The sequence below is a fragment of the Choloepus didactylus genome, chromosome 10, assembly GCF_015220235.1.
Source record: "Choloepus didactylus isolate mChoDid1 chromosome 10, mChoDid1.pri, whole genome shotgun sequence".
NCBI classification, from domain to species: Eukaryota; Metazoa; Chordata; class Mammalia; order Pilosa; family Megalonychidae; genus Choloepus; species Choloepus didactylus.
This window is the reverse complement of record NC_051316.1, coordinates 98,835,750-98,855,244: the sequence shown is the minus strand read 5'-3', so window position 1 is coordinate 98,855,244 and position 19,495 is coordinate 98,835,750. Positions and strand designations below refer to the sequence as shown.

The 19,495-nt window shown below is 38.9% G+C and overlaps 1 protein-coding gene and 1 pseudogene across 4 annotated transcripts in view; one reads left to right on the top strand and one right to left on the bottom strand.

The window, feature by feature from the left end:
* LOC119545109 (spermatid perinuclear RNA binding protein) overlaps window positions 1-19,495 on the bottom strand; it is a 227,134-nt gene that overhangs the window by 100,083 nt on the left and 107,556 nt on the right. The gene's annotated exons all lie outside the window — the stretch shown is intronic.
* LOC119545280 lies at window positions 11,364-12,179 on the top strand (annotated as a pseudogene).

The window sequence follows — 19,495 nt, the reverse complement described above, 5'->3', positions numbered from 1 at the left end:
TAATTACCACAATTGATGCAGAAAAGGGATTTGACAAAATCCAACATCCTTTCATGATAAAAACCCTCAGAAACCTGGGATAGAAAGGAACTTATAACATGATAAAGGGCATTTACGAAAAAACCCACAACCAATATCATACTCAATGGTGAAAGCTTGAAAAGTTTCCTCCTAGATAAGGAACAAGACCAATGATGCTTGCTTGTCAAGACTGTTATTCAACATTGTACTGGAAGTTCCAGCCAGAGCAACCAAACAAAAGAAAAATAAATAAAAGGCATTGAAATTGGAAAGGAAGAAATAAAACTTTCCCGATTTGCGGGTGACATGATCCTATATATAGAAAGTCCTGAAAAATCCACAACAAAGCAACTGGAGCTAATAAATTCACCAAAGTTGCAAAGTACAAGAAAAACACAGAGAAGCCATTTGGGTTTCTATACACCAGTAATGAAAAACCTGTAAAGGAAATCAAGAAAACAATTCCATTTACAATAGCATCTAAAGGAATAAAATACCTAGGAATAAATTTAACCAAGGAGGTGAAAGACTTGTACACTGAAAACTACAAAACAGTGCTGAAAGAAATTAAAGAAGACTTAAATAAATAAGATAGCCCATGTTCATGGATTGGAAGACTTAATATTGTCAAACTGCCAACAACTGCCTAAAGCAACCTACAAATTCAATGCAATCCCTATCCAAATTCCAGCAGTTTTTTACAGAAATGGAAAGCTGATTCTCAAATTCATATGGGAATTGCAAAGGATCCCAAACAGCCCAAAAGGATCTTGAAAAAGAACAAAGCTGGAGAACTCACACTTCCTGATTTCAAACTTACTACAAAACTACAGTAATTAAAACCATGTGGTACTGGCATGAGCACAGATATATAGTCCAATGGAACAGAATTGAGAATCCAGAAATAAATCCTTATATCTACAACCGGTTAATTTTTGACAATGGTGCCGAGTTCCATTCACATGCAAAACAATGAATGTGGGGAGAGGATCTAAGACAGCAGCATACAGAGGAGTGGAAGCTAGTTTCTCCCCCTGGAACAACTAACAAAAAAACCAGGAACAACTAGTAAATAATCCGGAATAACTGCAGGAGGACAAATGTGATCGGCCATTCATCATACACCAACCTGAACTGGGAGGAATGCCTGAGATCACAGCATAAAATCTGTAAGTAAAAACTGTGGATCGAAGCCAGGAGACCCCTCCCCCCATAGCCCAAGCTGCAAAGCCTCATGGTCCTAGAGAGAAGCTCCCACCAAGTGAATATAGCTCAGCTGAACTCCAAATGGGGTTTTAATTAGCGAGTATGAACTGCTCACTACGAGCTGCAAATCCCCAACAAGCAGACAGAGGCTTTGGGTGGACGACTGACCTTGGAGAACCAGAGGGTCGCCGCAGACTAGCCCTTAAGGGGACTTTCTGTCCCTGTTTCAGCTCAGTGGGGAAAGCCTCAGCCATTTTCAGTTCCCAGCACTCTGACCCAGACAAGGGTGGAGATAGCACAGGCAGAGAAAGACCACTGAAATGCTAATGACCTCTCCCTAGGGGGTTTATCTTCTCTAAGAGGAAAGGGGTGGGGCCCAGCTCTACTACCTGCCTTCCATTCAGAACCAGACACCAGAGCCTGGGAGAAAACAGCCATGGGCGACACCTTACACCAGTCTGGAGTTACAGGCTGACAGGTGCCATCTGCTGGTCAGAAAAGCACAGTGACCTGAGGCATCACAGGGTGGAGCAATTTTCTAAGACACACCCGCAGGGAAACCGGATACTGAATATTTCTTCCTTCTGGGACCTGACCCTGTTCTAGTCTGGGAAAACCTGATTGGGGTAACCAAGGAAACCATGCCAAGACAACAGAAAACTACAACCTAAAATAAGAAAAATGAAGTTATGGCCCAGTCAAAGGAACAAACTTACACTTCAACTGAGATACAGGAATTTAAACAACTAATAAGTCAATTCAGAAAGTTTAGGGAAGATATGATGAAAGAGCTGAACCATATAATGAAAACATTGAGCATATATAAAGTAGAAATTGAAAGTTCAAAAAACCAACTGGCAGAATCTATGGAAATGAAAGGCACAACACAAGAGATGAAAGACACAATGGAAACATACAACAGCAGATCTCAAGAGGCAGAAGAAAACACTCAGGAACTGGAGAACAAGGCACCAAAAGCCTACACACAAAAGAAAAGATAGAGAAAGGAATGGAAAAATACGAGCAATGGCTAAAGGAAATTAAGGACAAAATGAAAAGCAAGAATGTACATGTCATGGGTGTCCCAGAAGGAGAAGAGAAGGGAAAAGGGGCAGAAGCAATAATAGAGGAAATAATCAATGAAAATTTCTCGTCCCTTAGGAAAGACACAAAATTATGGATCCAAGAAGCACAGCGTACCCCAAACAGAATAGATCTGAATACACCTGCGCCAAGACACTTAATAATCAGATTATCAAACATCAAAGATAAAGAGAGAATCTTGAAAGCAGCAAGAGAAAAGTGATCCATCACATACAAAGGAAACTTGATAAGACTATGTGCGGATTTCTCAATAGAAACCATGGAGGCAAGAAGGAAGTGGCGGTGATATATTTAAGATACTGAAAGAGAAAAACCACCAACCAAGAATCCTATATCTGGCAAAACTGTCATTCAAATATGAGGGAGAACTTAAATATTCTCTGACAGACAATGACAGAATTTGTGAACAAGATACCTGCTCTACAGGAAACACTAAAGGAAGCACTGCAGACAGAAAGGAAAAGAAAGGAGTGAGAGGTTTGGAAAAAAACTTTGGGAGATACTGGCACAGCAATATAAGTACACTGAACAAAAATGACGGTGAATATGGTTCAAAGAGGAAGGCTGGGACCATGTGGAACACCAGCACAAAAGATGAATGATAAATACTGGGACTGTGTAACTCGGTGAAACCAAGAGTGCTCAACAATTGTAAAAAAAGGTACAAATATGTTTTTACATGAGGTAGAACAAATGAATGCCAACATTGCAAGATGTTAAAAATAGGGTGGGATTGGGGGGAAAATACAATCAATGCAAACTAGAGACTATAATTAACAGACACATCATTATTAAGCTTCCTTTAATATAACAAAGGCAATATACCAAAGCTAAATGCAGGTGGGGGTGGGGAATAGGAGAAGGGTATGGGACTCCTGGCTTTGGTGATGTTGTCTGACTATTCTACTTTAGGTTAACGCTATCTTTCCTTTTGTCGCTTTCTAGCTATCAAGTTTTGGGTTTTTTTGTTTGTTTTTCTCTCTCCCTTTTTTCTTTTTCTTTTGCTTCTCTGCCTTCGACTCCTCCTCTGTCTTTGTGGAAGAAATGGAGATGTCCTTATATAGAGAGTGGTGATGGTGCTGAATACATAAATACGTGACCATACGGGGAACCAACGATTGTTTACTTAGGACGGAATGTATGGTGTGTGAACAAAACGGTCTTAAAAGAAATGGGTTGATAAAGAAACCTTGAGGGTATTGAATGAAATAAGACAGACACATAAAGGTGAATATTGTCAGGTCTCACTGATATGAACTAATTATAATACGTAAACTCAAAGACATGAAATATAAGTTATCAGGATATAGAATGAGGCTGAAGAATGGAGAGTGGTTGCTTATTATGAGCAGAATGTTCAACTAGGGTGAACTTAAATGTTTGGAAATGGACACGGGTGATGGTAGCATGTTGTGAGAATAACTAACAGTGCTGAAAGGTGTGTGAAGGTGGTGGAAAATGTAAGCTCACAGTCAAGCATGTCACCAGAAGGAAAGTTGTAGGTTAAAAGATGGGAATGTATAAAACAGTGAATCTTGTGGTGGACAAAGTCCCTGATTAACTGTACAAATATTAGAAATCTCTCTCACGAACTAGAACAAATGTATGACACTATAACCAAACGTTAATAATAAAGAGGCATATAGGGGAAAAATACATACCTATTGCAAACTATATACTACATTTAGTAGTATTTTAACATTCTTTCATCAATAGTAACAAATGTACTATATCAAAACTATGACTCAATAATGGAGGGGGGCGTGGTTAGGGGTGTGGGAGGATCTGAGTTTCCTTTTTTTTTTGTCTTTATTTCTTTTCTGGAGTAATGAAAATTTTTTAAAAAATTAATTATGTTGATGGAGGCACAGCTATATGATGGTACCACGGGCAATTGTACACTTTGGATCTCTGGATAGTTGTATGGTATGTGAACAATCCGAATAAAAAAGAATTTAATGAGGGAAAAAAAAATGAATCATCAAGAACTCCCACTCTCAAATCAATTCAATGTCATTCTCTGCTGAGAAGATGCATGGTAACTCTGTAACTTGATCTTGGTTTCCAGCTTAAAAAAAAATTAAAAACTGAATTTCACCACTTCAAAAAACTTAACAATTTAAAGCTTTTGCTCTTCAAAAGAATCCTGGGCCAGATTTGTTAAAACAAATCAAATACTGGCTTTGCATTTTCAGATATATATAGCTATACAACTCATAGTCATTTTTTTCAGTCTTATCTGGGGTGTCATAATAAAGTACAATATCACTGGGTCCTCAATTTTTGCTGAGGGAAAAAAAAAAAAGAATCAATGTGGCTCCCCACTTCTCACCATATGCAAAAATAAATTCAAAATGGACCAACAACCTAAATATAAGGGCTATTATTATAAAACTATTCTTGAAAACATAGGGAAATCTCTACAGGGCCTTGAGGTAGGCAATGGATTTCTGGATTTTACAAAAAAAAAAAAAAGGATGAGCGATGTTCTGGTTTGTTAATGCTGCCATTATGAACAATACTGGAAATGGATTGGTTTTTTATAAAGGGGGTTTATGTGGTTACAAATTTAGAGTTCTAAGGCAAACCGGATCAAGCAACAAAAGAAAAAACAGATAAAATGGACTTGATCAAAATTGTTAAAAAAAATTTCTATGAAAGGACATTATCAAAAAAAGCTAAGAGACAAGCTAAGGAATGGATGAAACATCTGGAAACCATATACCTGATAAGAGTTTAATATCCAGAATATATAAAGAAACCTTATCTCCAAATAACAGACAAACCAATAAAAAAAATGTGCCAAGGAAATGAATAGATATTTCTCCAAAAGAAGACATTTAAATGGCCAATAAGGAAAAGAAAAGGTGCTCAACATCATTAGCCATTAGAAAACTGCAAATTAAAACTACAATGAGGAGTTGCTCCTCCAGGAAAGTAGGTAGAAAGCCAAGGAACTGCGTGGACTGGACACCACAGAGCAATCTGACTTTGGGCATACTTATACAACACTCATGAAAACGTGGAACTGCTGAGATCAGCGAAATCTGTAAGTTTTTGCAGCCAGGGGACCCGCGCCCCTCCCTGCCAGGCTCAGTCCCGGGGGAGGAGGGGCTGTCAGCTCCGGGAAGGAGAAGGGAGAACTGCAGTGGCAGCCCTTATCCGAAACTCATTCTACTGATCCAAACTCCAAACATAGATAGACTGAGACCAGACACCAGAGAATCTGAGAGCAGCCAGCCCAGCAGAGAGGAGACAGGCATAGAAAAAAAACAACACGAAAAACTCCAAAATAAAAGCGGAGGATTTTTGGAGTTCTGGTGAACATAGAAAGGGGAAGGGCCCTGAGGCGCATATGCAAACCCAAGAAAAGCTGATCTCTCTGCCCTGTGGACCTTTCCTTAATGGCCCTGGTTGCTTTGTCTCTTAGCATTTCAATAACCCATTAGATCTCTGAGGAGGGCACTATTTTTTTTTTTTTTAAATCCTTTTTTCTTTTTCTAAAACAATTACTCTAAGAAGCCCAATACAGAAAGCTTCAAAGACTTGCTATTTGGGCAGGTCAAGTCAAGAGCAGAACTAGGAGAGCTCTGAGACAAAACGCAATAATCCAGTGGCTGAGAAAATTCACTAAAGCCACAACTTCCCAAGAAAAGGGGGGTGTCCGCTCACAGCCATCATCCTGGTGGACAGGAAACACTCCTGCCCATCGCCAGCCCCATAGCCCAGAACTGCCCCAGACAACCCAGTGTGACGGAAGTGCTTCAAATAACAGGCACACACCACAAAACTGGGCCTGGACATTAGCCTTCCCTGCAACCTCAGCTGATTGTCCCAGAGCTGGGAAGGTAGAGCAGTGTGAATTAACAAAGCCCCATTCAGCCATCATTTCAGCAGACTGGGAGCCTCCCTACACAGCCCAGCAGCCCAGAACTGCCCTGGGGGGATGGCACTCACCTGTGACATAGCACAGTCATCCCTCAACAGAGGACCCGGGGTGCACGGCCTGGAAGAGGGGCCCACTTGCAAGTCTCAGGAGCCATACGCCAATACGAAGGACTTGTGAGTCAGTGGCAGAGACAAACTGTGGCAGGACTGAACTGAAGGATTAGACTATTGCACCAGCTTTAAAACTCTAGGATCACCAGGGAGATTTGATTGTTAGAGCCACCCCCCCCTCCCTGACTGCCCAGAAACACACCCCATATACAGGGCAGGCAACACCAACTACACACGCAAGCTTGGTACACCAATTGGACCCCACAAGACTCACTCCCCCACTCACCAAAAAGGCTAAGCAGGGGAGAACTGGCTTGTGGAGAACAGGTGGCTCGTGGACGCCACCTGCTGGTTAGGTAGAGAAAGTGTACTCCACGAAGCTGTACATCTGATAAATTAGAGATAAGGACTTCAATTGGTCTACAAATCCTAAAAGAACCCTGTCAAGTTCAGCAAATGCCACGAGGCCAAAAACAACAGAAAATTATAAAGCATATGAAAAAACCAGACGATATGGATAACCCAAGCCTAAGCACCCAAATCAAAAGACCAGAAGAGACACAGCACCTAGAGAAGCTACTCAAAAAACTAAAGATGAACAATGAGACCATAGTACGGGAGACAAAGGAAATCAAGAAGACCCTAGAAGAGCATAAAGAACACATTGCAAGACTAAATAAAAAAATGGATGATCTTATGGAAATTAAAGAAACTGCTGACCAAATTAAAAAGATTCTGGACACTCATAGTACAAGACTAGAGGAAGTTGAACAACGAATCAGTGACCTGAAGATGACAGAATGGAAATGAAAGCATAAAAGAAACAATGGGGAAAAAATTGAAAAAATCGAAATGGACCTCAGGGATATGATAGATAATGAAACGTCCAAATATAAGACTCATTGGTGTCCCAGAAGGGGAAGAAAAGGGTAAAGGTCTAGGAAGAGTATTCAAAGAAATTGTTGGGGAAAACTTCCCAAATCTTCTAAACAACATAAATACACAAATCATAAATGCTCAGCGAACTCCAAATAGAATAAATCCAAATAAACCACTCCGAGACATATACTAATCACACTATCAAACACAGAAGAGAAGGAGCAAGTTCTGAAAGCAGCAAGAGAAAAGCAATTCACCACATACAAAGGAAACAGCATAAGACTAAGTAGTGACTACTCAGCAGCCACCATGGAGGCAAGAAGGCAGTGGCACGATATATTAAAATTCTGAGTAAGAAAAATTTCCAGCCAAGAATACTTTATCCAGCAAAGCTCTCCTTCAAATTTGAGGAGAGCTTAAATTTTTCACAGACAAACAAATGCTGAGAGAATTTGCTAACAAGAGACCTGCCCTACTGGAGATACTCAAGGGAGCCCTACAGACAGAGAAACAAAGAAGGACAGAGAGACTTGGAGAAAGGTTCATACTAAAGGGATTCGGTATGGGTACAATAAAGGATATTAATAGACAGAGGGAAAAATATGACAAACATAAACCAAAGGATAAGATGGCTGATTCAAGAAATGCTTTCACGGTTATAACATTAATGTAAATGGATTAAACTCCCCAATTAAAAGATATAGATTCGCAGAATGGATCAAAAAAAATGAACCATCAATATGTTGCATACAAGAGACTCATCTTAGACACAGGGACACAAAGAAACTGAAAGTGAAAGGATGGAAAAAAATTTCATGCAAGCTACAGCCAAAAGAAAGCAGGTGTAGCAATATTAATCTCAGATAAAATAGACTTCAAATGCAGGGATGTTTTGAGAGACAAAGAAGGCCACTACGTACTAATAAAAGGGGCAATTCAGCAAGAAGAAATAACAATTGTAAATGTCTATGCACCCAACCAAGGTGCCACAAAATACATGAGAGAACACTGGCAAAACTAAAGGAAGCAATTGATGTTTCCACAATAATTGTGGGAGACTTCAACACATCACTCTCTCCTATAGATAGATCAACCAGACAGAAGACCAATAAGGAAAATGAAAACCTAAACAATTTGATAAATGAATTAGACTTAACAGACATATACAGGACATTACATCCCAAATCACCAGGATACACATACTTTTCCAGAGCTCATGGAACTTTCTCCAGAATAGATCATATGCTGGGACATAAAACAAGCCTCAATAAATTTAAAAAGATTGAAATTATTCAAAGCACATTCTCTGACCACAATGGAATACAATTAGAAGTCAATAACCATCAGAGACTTAGAAAATTCACACATACCTGGAGGTTAAACAACACACTCCTAAACAATCAGTGGGTTAAAGAAGAAATGGCAAGACAAATTGCTAAATATATAGAGACGAATGAAAATGAGAACACAACATACCAAAACCTATGGGATGCAGCAAAAGCAGTGCTAAGGGGGAAATTTATAGCACTAAACGCATATATTAAAAAGGAAGAAAGAGCCAAAATCAAAGAACTAATGGATCAACTGAAGAAGCTAGAAAATGAACAGCAAACCAATCCTAAACCAAGTACAAGAAAAGAAATAACAAGGATTAAAGCAGAAAATGACATAGAGAACAAAAAAACATAGAGAGGATAAATATCACCAAAAGTTGGCTCTTTGAGAAGATCAACAAGATTGACAAGCCCCTAGCTAGACTGACAAAATCAAAAAGAGAGAAGACCCATATAAACAAAATAATGAATAAGGTGACATAACTGCAGATCCTGAAGAAATTAAAAAAATTATAAGACGATACTATGAACAACTGTATGGCAACAAACTGGATAATGTAGAGGAAATGGACAATCTCCTGGAAACATATGAACAACCTAGACTGACCAGAGAAGAAATAGAAAACTTCAACCAACCCATCACAAGCAAAGAGATCCAATCAGTCATCAAAAATCTTCCCACAAATAAATGCCCAGGGCCAGATGGCTTCACAGGGGAATTCTACCAAACTTTCCAGAAAGAACTGACACCAATCTTACTCAAACTCTTTCAAAACATTGAAGAAAATGGAACACTACCTAACTCATTTTATGAAGCTAACATCAATCTAATACCAAAACCAGGCAAAGATGTCAAGATACAAAAAAAAAAACCGGCCAATCTCCCTAATGAATATAGATGCAAAAATCCTCAACAAAATACTTGCAAATCGAATCCAAAGACACATTAAAAAAATCATACACCATGACCAAGTGGGGTTTATTCCAGGCATGCAAGGATGGTTCAACATAAGAAAATCAATCAATGTATTACAACACAAAAAAAGATGTAAAAGATGTAGTGCCCCCTTGAGGAGCCTGTGGAGAATGCAGGGGTATTCGCCTACCCCACCTCCATGGTTGCTAACATGACCACAGACATAGGGGACTGGTGGTTTGATGGGTTGAGCCCTCTACCACAGGTTTTACCCTTGGGAAGACGGTTGCTGCAAAGGAGAGGCTAGGCCTCCCTATGGTTGTGCCTAAGAGCCTCCTCCCGAATGCCTCTTTGTTGCTCAGATGTGGCCCTGTCTCTCTAGCTAAGCCAACTTGAAAGGTGAAATCACTGCCCTCCCCCCTACGTGGGATCAGACACCCAGGGGAGTGAATCTCCCTGGCAACGTGGAATACGACTCCCGGGGAGGAATGTAGACCTGGCATCGTGGGACGGAGAACATCTTCTTGACCAAAAGGGGGATGTGAAAGGAAATGAAATAAGCTTCAGTGGCAGAGAGATTCCAAAAGGAGCCGAGAGGTCACTCTGGTGGGCACTCTTATGCACACTTTAGACAACCCTTTTTAGGTTCTAAAGAATTGGGGTAGCTGGTGGTGGATACCTGAAACTATCAAACTACAACCCAGAACCCATGAATCTCGAAGACAGTTGTATAAAATGTAGCTTATGAGGGTGACAATGGGATTGGGAAAGCCATAAGGACCACACTCCACTTTGTCTAGTTTATGGATGGATGAGTAGAAAAATAGGGGAAGGAAACAAACAGACAAAGGTACCCAGTGTTCTTTTTTACTTCAATTGCTCTTTTTCACTCTAAATTATTCTTGTTATTCTTGTGTGTGTGCTAATGAAGGTGTCAGGGATTGATTTGGGTGATGAATGTACAACTATGTAATGGTACTGTGAACAATCGAAAGTACGATTTGTTTTGTATGACTGCATGGTATATGAATACATCTCAATAAAATGAAGATTAAAAAAAAAAAAGACATAATGCTGAGCAAAATAAGCCAGGCACAAAAAGAGATATTGTATGTTACCACTAATGTGAATTCTGTGAAAAATGTACAATGTTTTATACTGTAGAATGTAGGGGACCTAGAGATACCAATTAGTGGAGGGGGAATGATAATCTAATAAGAACAGATAAACTACGGAGGGTAATCTCAATGTTATGGGAATGCTCAGGAATGATTATGGTTTGTAAACTTTCTTGGATATAGTAAGATCATGTTGGAAGCAATAGAGTTATTTTAGGTTTTTTTTTTTCTCTTATTCCTTTGTTTTCTTAGGGGTTGTTAATTTTCTTGGGGTATGGTAGGAACATGTTGGAAGCAATGTAGTTTTTTAGATTATTTGTTTTTCTTACTCCTCTGTTTGGACATGGTTTATTAATTTTCTTGGGGTATGGTAGGAACATATTGGAAGCAAAGTAGTTATTTTAGGTTGTTTGTTTTCCTTAATCCATTGCTTTGTTTGAAATGTTGTGGGGTTTTTTTGGTTGTTGTTTGCCTGTTTGTTTTTAATTTTTTGATAAACAAAGTTAAAAAATTGAAAAAAAATCAGTAGAAAAATGGGAGTAAAAACTAAATGACAAATACGGTGAGATGGGGGGATGGTTTGGGTATTCTCTTTTCACTTTTATTTTTTATTCTTATTCTGATTCTTTCTGATGTAAGGAAAATGTTCAGAAATAGATTGTGGTGATGAACGCATAACTATATGATCATACTGTGAACAGTTGATTGTATACCATGGATGACTGTATGGTTTGTGAATATATTTCAATAAAACTGAATTAAAAAAAAAAAAAAAAAAAAACTACAATGAGTGCACCCGCTTCTGGGCCCACCTCCAGGGCTCTTAGCGCCTCCGAGGCGCGTTTAACCAAAGTCGAGAAGATGCAGAACTGTTCTTATCTTTTGGTCTCTGGTGCCATGATGTCAAAGCTGCTAGGTGGGGCAAGAAACAGTTGGGGTTGAGCCCCAGCTGGGCTGATGGCTCGCAGTCTTCTGTCTCTTTGGCACACTTAACCTGAAGAAACAAGTAGTGGATTGGCTCCAAGTACAGTATATTTTCCAAGTATGGCAAAGTTGTAAAAGTTACTATAATGAGAGATAAAGATATCGGGAAGAGTAAAGGGGTTGTGTTTATTTTATTTTTGGATAAAGAATCTGCGCAAAACTGTACCAGAATAATAAATAATGAACAGTTATTTGATAGAGTGATAAAAGCAAGCATTGCTATTGACAATGGAAGAGTAGCTGAGTTCATCCGAAGGCAAAACTACTTTGATAAATCTAAGTGTTATGAACATGGGGAAAGTGGGCACTAAGTTATGCCTGTCCTAAAAATAGGCTTGGAGAATGTGAACCTCCAAAGAAGGAGAAGGAAAAAAAAAAAGAAAAAAGAAAACTCCTGAACCAGAAGAAGAAATTGAAGAAGTAGAAGAAAATGAAGATGAGGGGGAAGATCCTGCCCTTGACAGCCTTGGTCAGGCCATAGCTTTCCAGCAAGCCAAAATTGAAGAGGAACAGAAAAGATGGAAACCCAGTTCAGGGGACCCTTTAACATCAGATGATTCAAGTCGCCGAAGGATAAAGAAAAGCGCATATTTCAGTGATGAAGAACTCAGTGATTAAAATTAATATTTATTGTGTAAATATTTTTAAAATAAAAAAAATCTTAAAGTACGAAGTTCACTTGGAGACTAAAGATTACTTTTAGAACTTTTAAGCATAAGAACCCTTGATACCAAATAGTTTTTTTACTATAAAATAGTTCACAGGAAATTGAAAAATAATTTTAAATGTTTCTATCTTAGAGTAATACAAATCAAGATTTGCTAATAACCTTTAATCCCAAAAACAACTAATTTTAATAAGAATAAGAAAATACTATTGCAGAAATACTAGTCTCATCTCAACAAAGAAGGTAGATATTTAAAAGATTTATTTGAGGCGCTCATTATAAAAGCTTTATTCACATCTGATTGGTTTACATGAATACTTTTGAAATATGTTTAATCTTTAAAACAAAAACTTGATAAAAATTGTAAAAAAAGTTGAGTCATTTTTTTATTAAATGTTAATAAAGTTTTCAAGAAAATTTTGTTTTTTAAAAAAACTACAATGAGATATAAGTTCACACACACTAGGACGGATATTATTTTTATAAATGAAAATACTAAGCATTGACAAGGATAAGAGACAAAGAAATCCTCAAGCATTGTTGGTGATAATATAAAACAGTACAAGACAACTGAGGAAAAAAGTTTGGTGGTTCCTCAGAAATTTAAACATAGTATTATCACATGTCCCAGCAATTTCACTCCTAAGTATATACCCAAAATAATTTAAAGCAGGAATTCAGACAGATAGTTTTACCCCAATATTCACTGCAGCATTAACAACATCCAAAAGGTGGAAGCAATCCAAGTGCCCAGAGGATGAATAGATAAACAAAATGTGGTATATCCATAAACTGGAAGGTATATCCATACAACGGAATATTATTCAGCCATGAAACAAAGTGAAGTTCTGGTATATGCAGCAACATAGACAAACCCTGAAGACATCATGTTGAGTGAAACAAACCAGATATAAAAGGACAAATGTTGTATAATTTCTCTTACACAAAATACTTAGAATAAGCAAATCAATAGGGACAGAAAGCAGAATATTAGTTACAAGGGGTGATGGGGGAAATGGGGAGCTATTACTATATCAGCATGAGTTTTAGCTTGGGGCAATGAAAATGGTCTGGAAATAGATAGCTGAAAGCAACGCTGTATTCTCCATGGAGATAATGTGAAAGAATTTTCCACTTAAAATGGTTAGAATGACTTTTTATGTATATTTTACCAAAATTAACAATGAATTGTTAATTATTTTAAAATATATGGGAAGATGGCAGAGTAGGTGAGGCAGACAGGCTTCTCCTCCATCAGAGTAACTAGAAAGGGGCCGCAGGACACCAGAGACCGTGGTTCCAGGATGTGACCGGCCATAGAGGGTCCCCCACAGTATGTGGAGGGGGCACCCGACAAAAATGGAGGAGAGACAACACCTGGAGGGACATGGTGAGTGAGTTCCACATCAGGACCACCCACCCCACCCCAACCCCTAGGCTGGCAGCAAGGAATAAAACTGCCACCAAGCAAGGGAGTTAGCAGCAGCTCTCCGCTCCTGTCCACCTACCTTGACAGTTTACTGGGAGGTGATCCTCCACAGTCAGACAGCAGGGAGCTCCCGTGAGGGAACCCAACAGGCTATGATTGCTCTCCCCCCATGGAAGTCTAGGTGTATGCAACAGTGAGAAGTGGGCAAGGGAGAGGCACCATACCAGGAATAAGGAGCCCGTCCCACACCCAGAGACTCACTGGTGCAAGGCAGGGAGGGCCACATCCCACCTGTGGGGTGCCCTTGATCAGGCTCCTTGCCTACCTGCTGAGGGCCCGCATTTGCAACCCCAGAACTGGGATTCCCAAGAGCACACAGAGATCCGGTGCAATGATTGGTTCCCCACCGATGTGGACTCCACCCACCGCACAGAAGAAATTCGAAGAACACCTACTTAAGAGTGCCACGCGCCAGTAAGTTAGGGAAACTTCACTCCAGCAAGCTATACCTCAATAATGCCACCTGCTGATAGGTTAGGGAAACTGCACTCCAGGAAGCTGTGCCTCAAGAGCACCACCCTGCTGGCAGAATTGGGAAACTGCACTCCAGCAAACCAAATTACACATATAATACTCGATTAATTCTGTACTTCCCAAAATAACCCTATCAACACAAGCACATGCCCCAAAGCCAGCAGAAAATTACAAAGCACTTAAAGGATATAAAAGATATGGACAAGCCAAAAAAACAAATTAAAAAGCCAGAAGAGACACAAAATTTGGAGCAATTAAAGAAGTACACACAAATATCAATAATTATGGCTCAAGATATAAAGGACAATAAGAAGACCCTAGAAGAGCATAAAGAAGAATTTGCAAGAGTAAATTTTAAAAACAGAGGATCTTATGGAAATAAAAGATACTGTTGATCAAATTAAAAATAATCTTGAGAAACATAACACCAGATTTGAAGAAGCAGAGGAACAAATTAGTGACCTCAAAGATAGGGTGAAGGAAAGCAGAAGCACAAAAAAAATGGTGAAAAAATAAATTGAAATGGATCTCATGGAAATGGTGGACAACATGAAGCACAAAATATAAGAATCACTGGTGCTCCCAAAGGGGAAGAGAAAAGGGCTAGTAAGAGCATTCAAAGAAATCATTGGGGAAAACTTCCCAACCTTTCTAAATGATATAAATATCCAAATTAAACATGTCCAAAAAACTCCAAAAAGAATAAATCCAAATAAACTTATTCCGAGACATATACTGATTAGACTGTCAAATGCTAAAGAGGAGAGATGTTTGAAAGCAGCAAGAGAGAAGCAATTCACCACATACAAGGGAAACAACAAAAGACTAAGTAGTGACTACTCAACAGGCAACACAGGGGTGAGAAGGCAGCAGTATGACATATTTCAGATTCTGAAAGAGAAAAACTGCCAGCCAAGAGTTCTTTATCCAGCAAAGCTCTCCTTCAAAATTGAGGAAGAGTTTAAAATTTTCATAGACAAAAAACACTGAAAGAATTTGTTAACAAGAGACCTGCCCTGCAAGAAATACTAAAGAGAGCTCTACCAACTGAGAAAAAAAGAATGGAGAGAGAGGTCTGGAGAAGAGCACAGAACTGAAGAGTTATTAGTAAGGGTAACTTAAAGGAAAAAAAGAGAGAGGGAGGAAAAAATAATAGATCTAACAATTAAAAACCAAAGGATAAATGGCTGGTTCAAGAACTCCCTTCACCATAATAACTTTGAATGTGAATGGACTGAACTCTCCAATTAAAAGATACAGACTGGTAGAATGGATTTTGAAACAGTGATATGCTGTTTAGAAGACTCATCTTAGACCCTGTGACACTAAGAGACTGAAAGTGAAAGGATGGAAAAAGAATATTCCATGCAAACTGCAGTCAAAACAAACCTTGGGTAGCTATACTAATATTGGACAAAATAGACTTTCAATGCAAAGATGTCATAAGAGATATAGAAGGACACTATATATTAATAAAAGGGATAATTCACCAAGAAGAAATAACAATTATAAATGTTTATGCACCCAATCAAGGAGCTCCAAAATACATGAGACAAACATTGGCTCAACTGAAGGGAACAAAAGACTATCTACAATAATAGTGGGAGACATCAACACACTACTCTCTTCTGTAGACAGAACAACTAGACAGAGGACCAATAAGGAAATTGAGAACATAAACAATACAAATGAATTAGACTTAACAGACATATATAGATCGTTATATCCCAAAGCACCAGGATACACATTTTTCTCTAGTGCCCCTGGAACATTTTCCAGGATAGATCATATACTGGGGCACAAAACAAGTCTTAATAAATTTTAAAAGACTGAAATTATTCAAAGCACATTCTCTGACCACAATGGAATGCAACTAGAAATCAACAACCACCAAAGAACCAGATCTTTCACAATTATATGGAAGTTAGACAACACACCCCCAAACATCCAGAAATTGCAAGAGAAATTGGTAAATATATAGATAAGAACAAAAATGAGAACACAATATATCAAACCTGTAGGATGAAGCAAAGGCAGTGCTGAGAAGGAAATTTATAGCTCTAAATGCATACATCAAAAAGCCAGAAAGAGCTAAAACTAAAGACCTAACTGAGCAACTGAAGAGACTAGAGAATGATCAGCAAACTAACCCTAAAACAAGTACACAAAAAGAAATAACAAAGATTAAAAGCAGAAATAAATGAGCTAGAGAAAAAAACTAGAATAAATAAAATCAAAAGTTGGTTCTTTGAGAAGATCAACAAGACTGACAGACCCTTCAGACTGACAAAGTTAAAAAGAGAGAAGACCCAAATTAACACAATCAGAAATGAGATGGGGATAGTTACTACAGATCGTGAATAAAAAAAAAAAAAATCATAACAGGATACTATGTTTGTATGCCAACAAACTAGACAATTTAAAGGAAATGGACAATTTCCTGGAAATATATGAACAACCTAGACTAACCCAAGAAGAAATAGAAGACCTCAACAAACCAATCATAAGCAAAGAGATACAATCAATTATCAAAAATCTACCTACAAATAAAAGCCCAGGGCCAGAAAGCTTCACAGGGGAATTTTACCAAACTTTCCAAAAAGAAATGACACCATTCCTGCTCAAACTGTTTCAAAAAATTGAAAAAGGAACACTACCTAACTCATTTTATGAAGCTAATATCACCCTGATACCCAAACCAGATAAAGACATTACAAAACAGGAATACAATAGGCCAATCTCCCTAATGAATACAGATGAAAAATCCCTAAACAAAATACTTGCAAATCAAATCCAAAGGCACATTAAAAGAATTATATACCATGACCAAGTGGGGTTCATTCCTGGCATGCAAGGGTGGTTCAACATAAGACAATCAATGAATGTAATTCAATACATTAACAAATCCAAAGGGAAAATTCAAATGATCATGTTGACATGCTGAAAAAGCACTCGACAAAATTCAATATCCCTTTTGGACAAAATATGTGAAGAACTCACAAAAGCAAAGCACAAACAACTCAGGAGGAAAAAAAGACATGAACAAGCTTTTCAAAAAAAGAGCAAAACATATGACCAATAAAAATATAAAGACACATTAACATCAAAAGTGATCAAGAAAATGCAAAAAAAAAAAAAAGTTACACACATTCAAGCTGCAAAAATTTTAAAGTCTGATAATAACAAGTGTCGGAAATGACGTGGAGCCCTAAGGGTCTCTTACACATTGCTAGTGGGAGAAAATATTTTGCATTTTTAATTCCATACCCTACAATTCAGGGATTTTACTTCTACGTATATATAAAGAGAAATTTACATATATATAAGGCACATGCATTAGAATTAGAAAGTTCATAGCAAAACTGTTCACAACAGCAAAAATCCTGAAAACATTCAAAATGCCTATCAACAGGAGAGTGACAGAATAAACTATGGTACGATAACACACTGCATTATAATTACATAAAGTAAATCAACTACAGTGGCATGCAAAATATGAAAGAATCCTAAAATTTACCTAATATTTAATACAATATTAGTATTAAGTCCCAAATGATTACAGATAGAACGGTACTCATTTTATTAAATTAAAATAAAAATCAAGATTTACTTTCTAAGAATACATAAAGATGTAATAATGCTATAAAAGAATTTTTTTGAAAAGGAGGGCAAGGTGTTGCCTGCCCTGTATATGGGGTGTGTTTCTGGGCAGTCAGGGAGGGGGGGGTGGCTCTAACAATCAAATCTCCCTGGTGATCCTAGAGTTTTAAGGCTGCTGCAATAGTCTAATCCTTCAGTTCAGTCCTGCCACAGTTTGTCTCTGCCACTGACCCACAAGTCCTTGGTATTGGCGTATGGCTCCTGAGACTTGCAAGTGGGCCCCTCTTCCAGGCCGTGCACCCCCTGGTCCTCTGTTGAGGGATGACTGTGCTATGTCACAGGTGAGTGCCGTCCCCCCAGGGCAGTTCTGGGCTGCTGGGCTGTGTAGGGAGGCTCCCAGTCTGCTGAAATGATGGCTGAATGGGGCTTTGTTAATTCACACTGCTCTACCTTCCCAACTCTGGGACAATCAGCTGAGGTTGCAGGGAAGGCTAATGTCCACTCCCAGTTTTGTGGTGTGTGCCTGTTATTTGAAGCACTTCCGTCACACTGGGTTGTCTGGGGCAGTTCTGGGCTATGGGGCTGGCGATGGGCAGGAGTGTTTCCTGTCCACCAGGATGATGGCTGTGAGCGGACACCCCCCTTTTCTTGGGAAGTTGTGGTGTTTAGTGAATTTTCTCAGCCACTGGATTATTGCGTTTTGTCTCAGAGCTCTCCTAGTTCTGCTCTTGACTTGACCTGCCCAAATTGCAGGTCTTTGAAGCTTTCTGTATTGGGCTTCTTAGAATAATTGTTTTAGAAAAAGAAAAAAGGATTAAAAAAAAAAAAAAAAAAGAAAAACAAGGAAAAAAAAAAAGATGTAGTGCCCCCTTGAGGAGCCTGTGGAGAATGCAGGCTACCCCACCTCCATGGTTGCTAACATGACCACAGACATAGGGGACTGGTGGTTTGATGGGTTGAGCCCTCTACCACAGGTTTTACCCTTGGGAAGACGGTTGCTGCAAAGGAGAGGCTAGGCCTCCCTATGGTTGTGCCTAAGAGCCTCCTCCCGAATGCCTCTTTGTTGCTCAGATGTGGCCCTGTCTCTCTAGCTAAGCCAACTTGAAAGGTGAAATCACAGCCTTCCCCCCTATGTGGGATCAGACACCCAGGGGAGTGAATCTCCCTGGCAACGTGGAATACGACTCCCGGGGAGGAATGTAGACCTGGCATCGTGGGACGGAGAACATCTTCTTGACCAAAAGGGGGATGTGAAAGGAAATGAAATAAGCTTCAGTGGCAGAGAGATTCCAAAAGGAGCCGAGAGGTCACTCTGGTGGGCACTCTTATGCACACTTTAGACAACCCTTTTTAGGTTCTAAAGAATTGGGGTAGCTGGTGGTGGATACCTGAAACTATCAAACTACAACCCAGAACCCATGAATCTCGAAGACAGTTGTATAAAAATGTAGCTTATGAGGGGTGACAATGGGATTGGGAAAGCCATAAGGACCACACTCCACTTTGTCTAGTTTATGGATGGATGAGTAGAAAAATAGGGGAAGGAAACAAACAGACAAAGGTACCCAGTGTTCTTTTTTACTTCAATTGCTCTTTTTCACTCTAATTATTATTCTTGTTATTTTTGTGTGTGTGCTAATGAAGGTGCCAGGGATTGATTTGGGTGATGAATGTACCACTATGTAATGGTACTGTAAACAATCG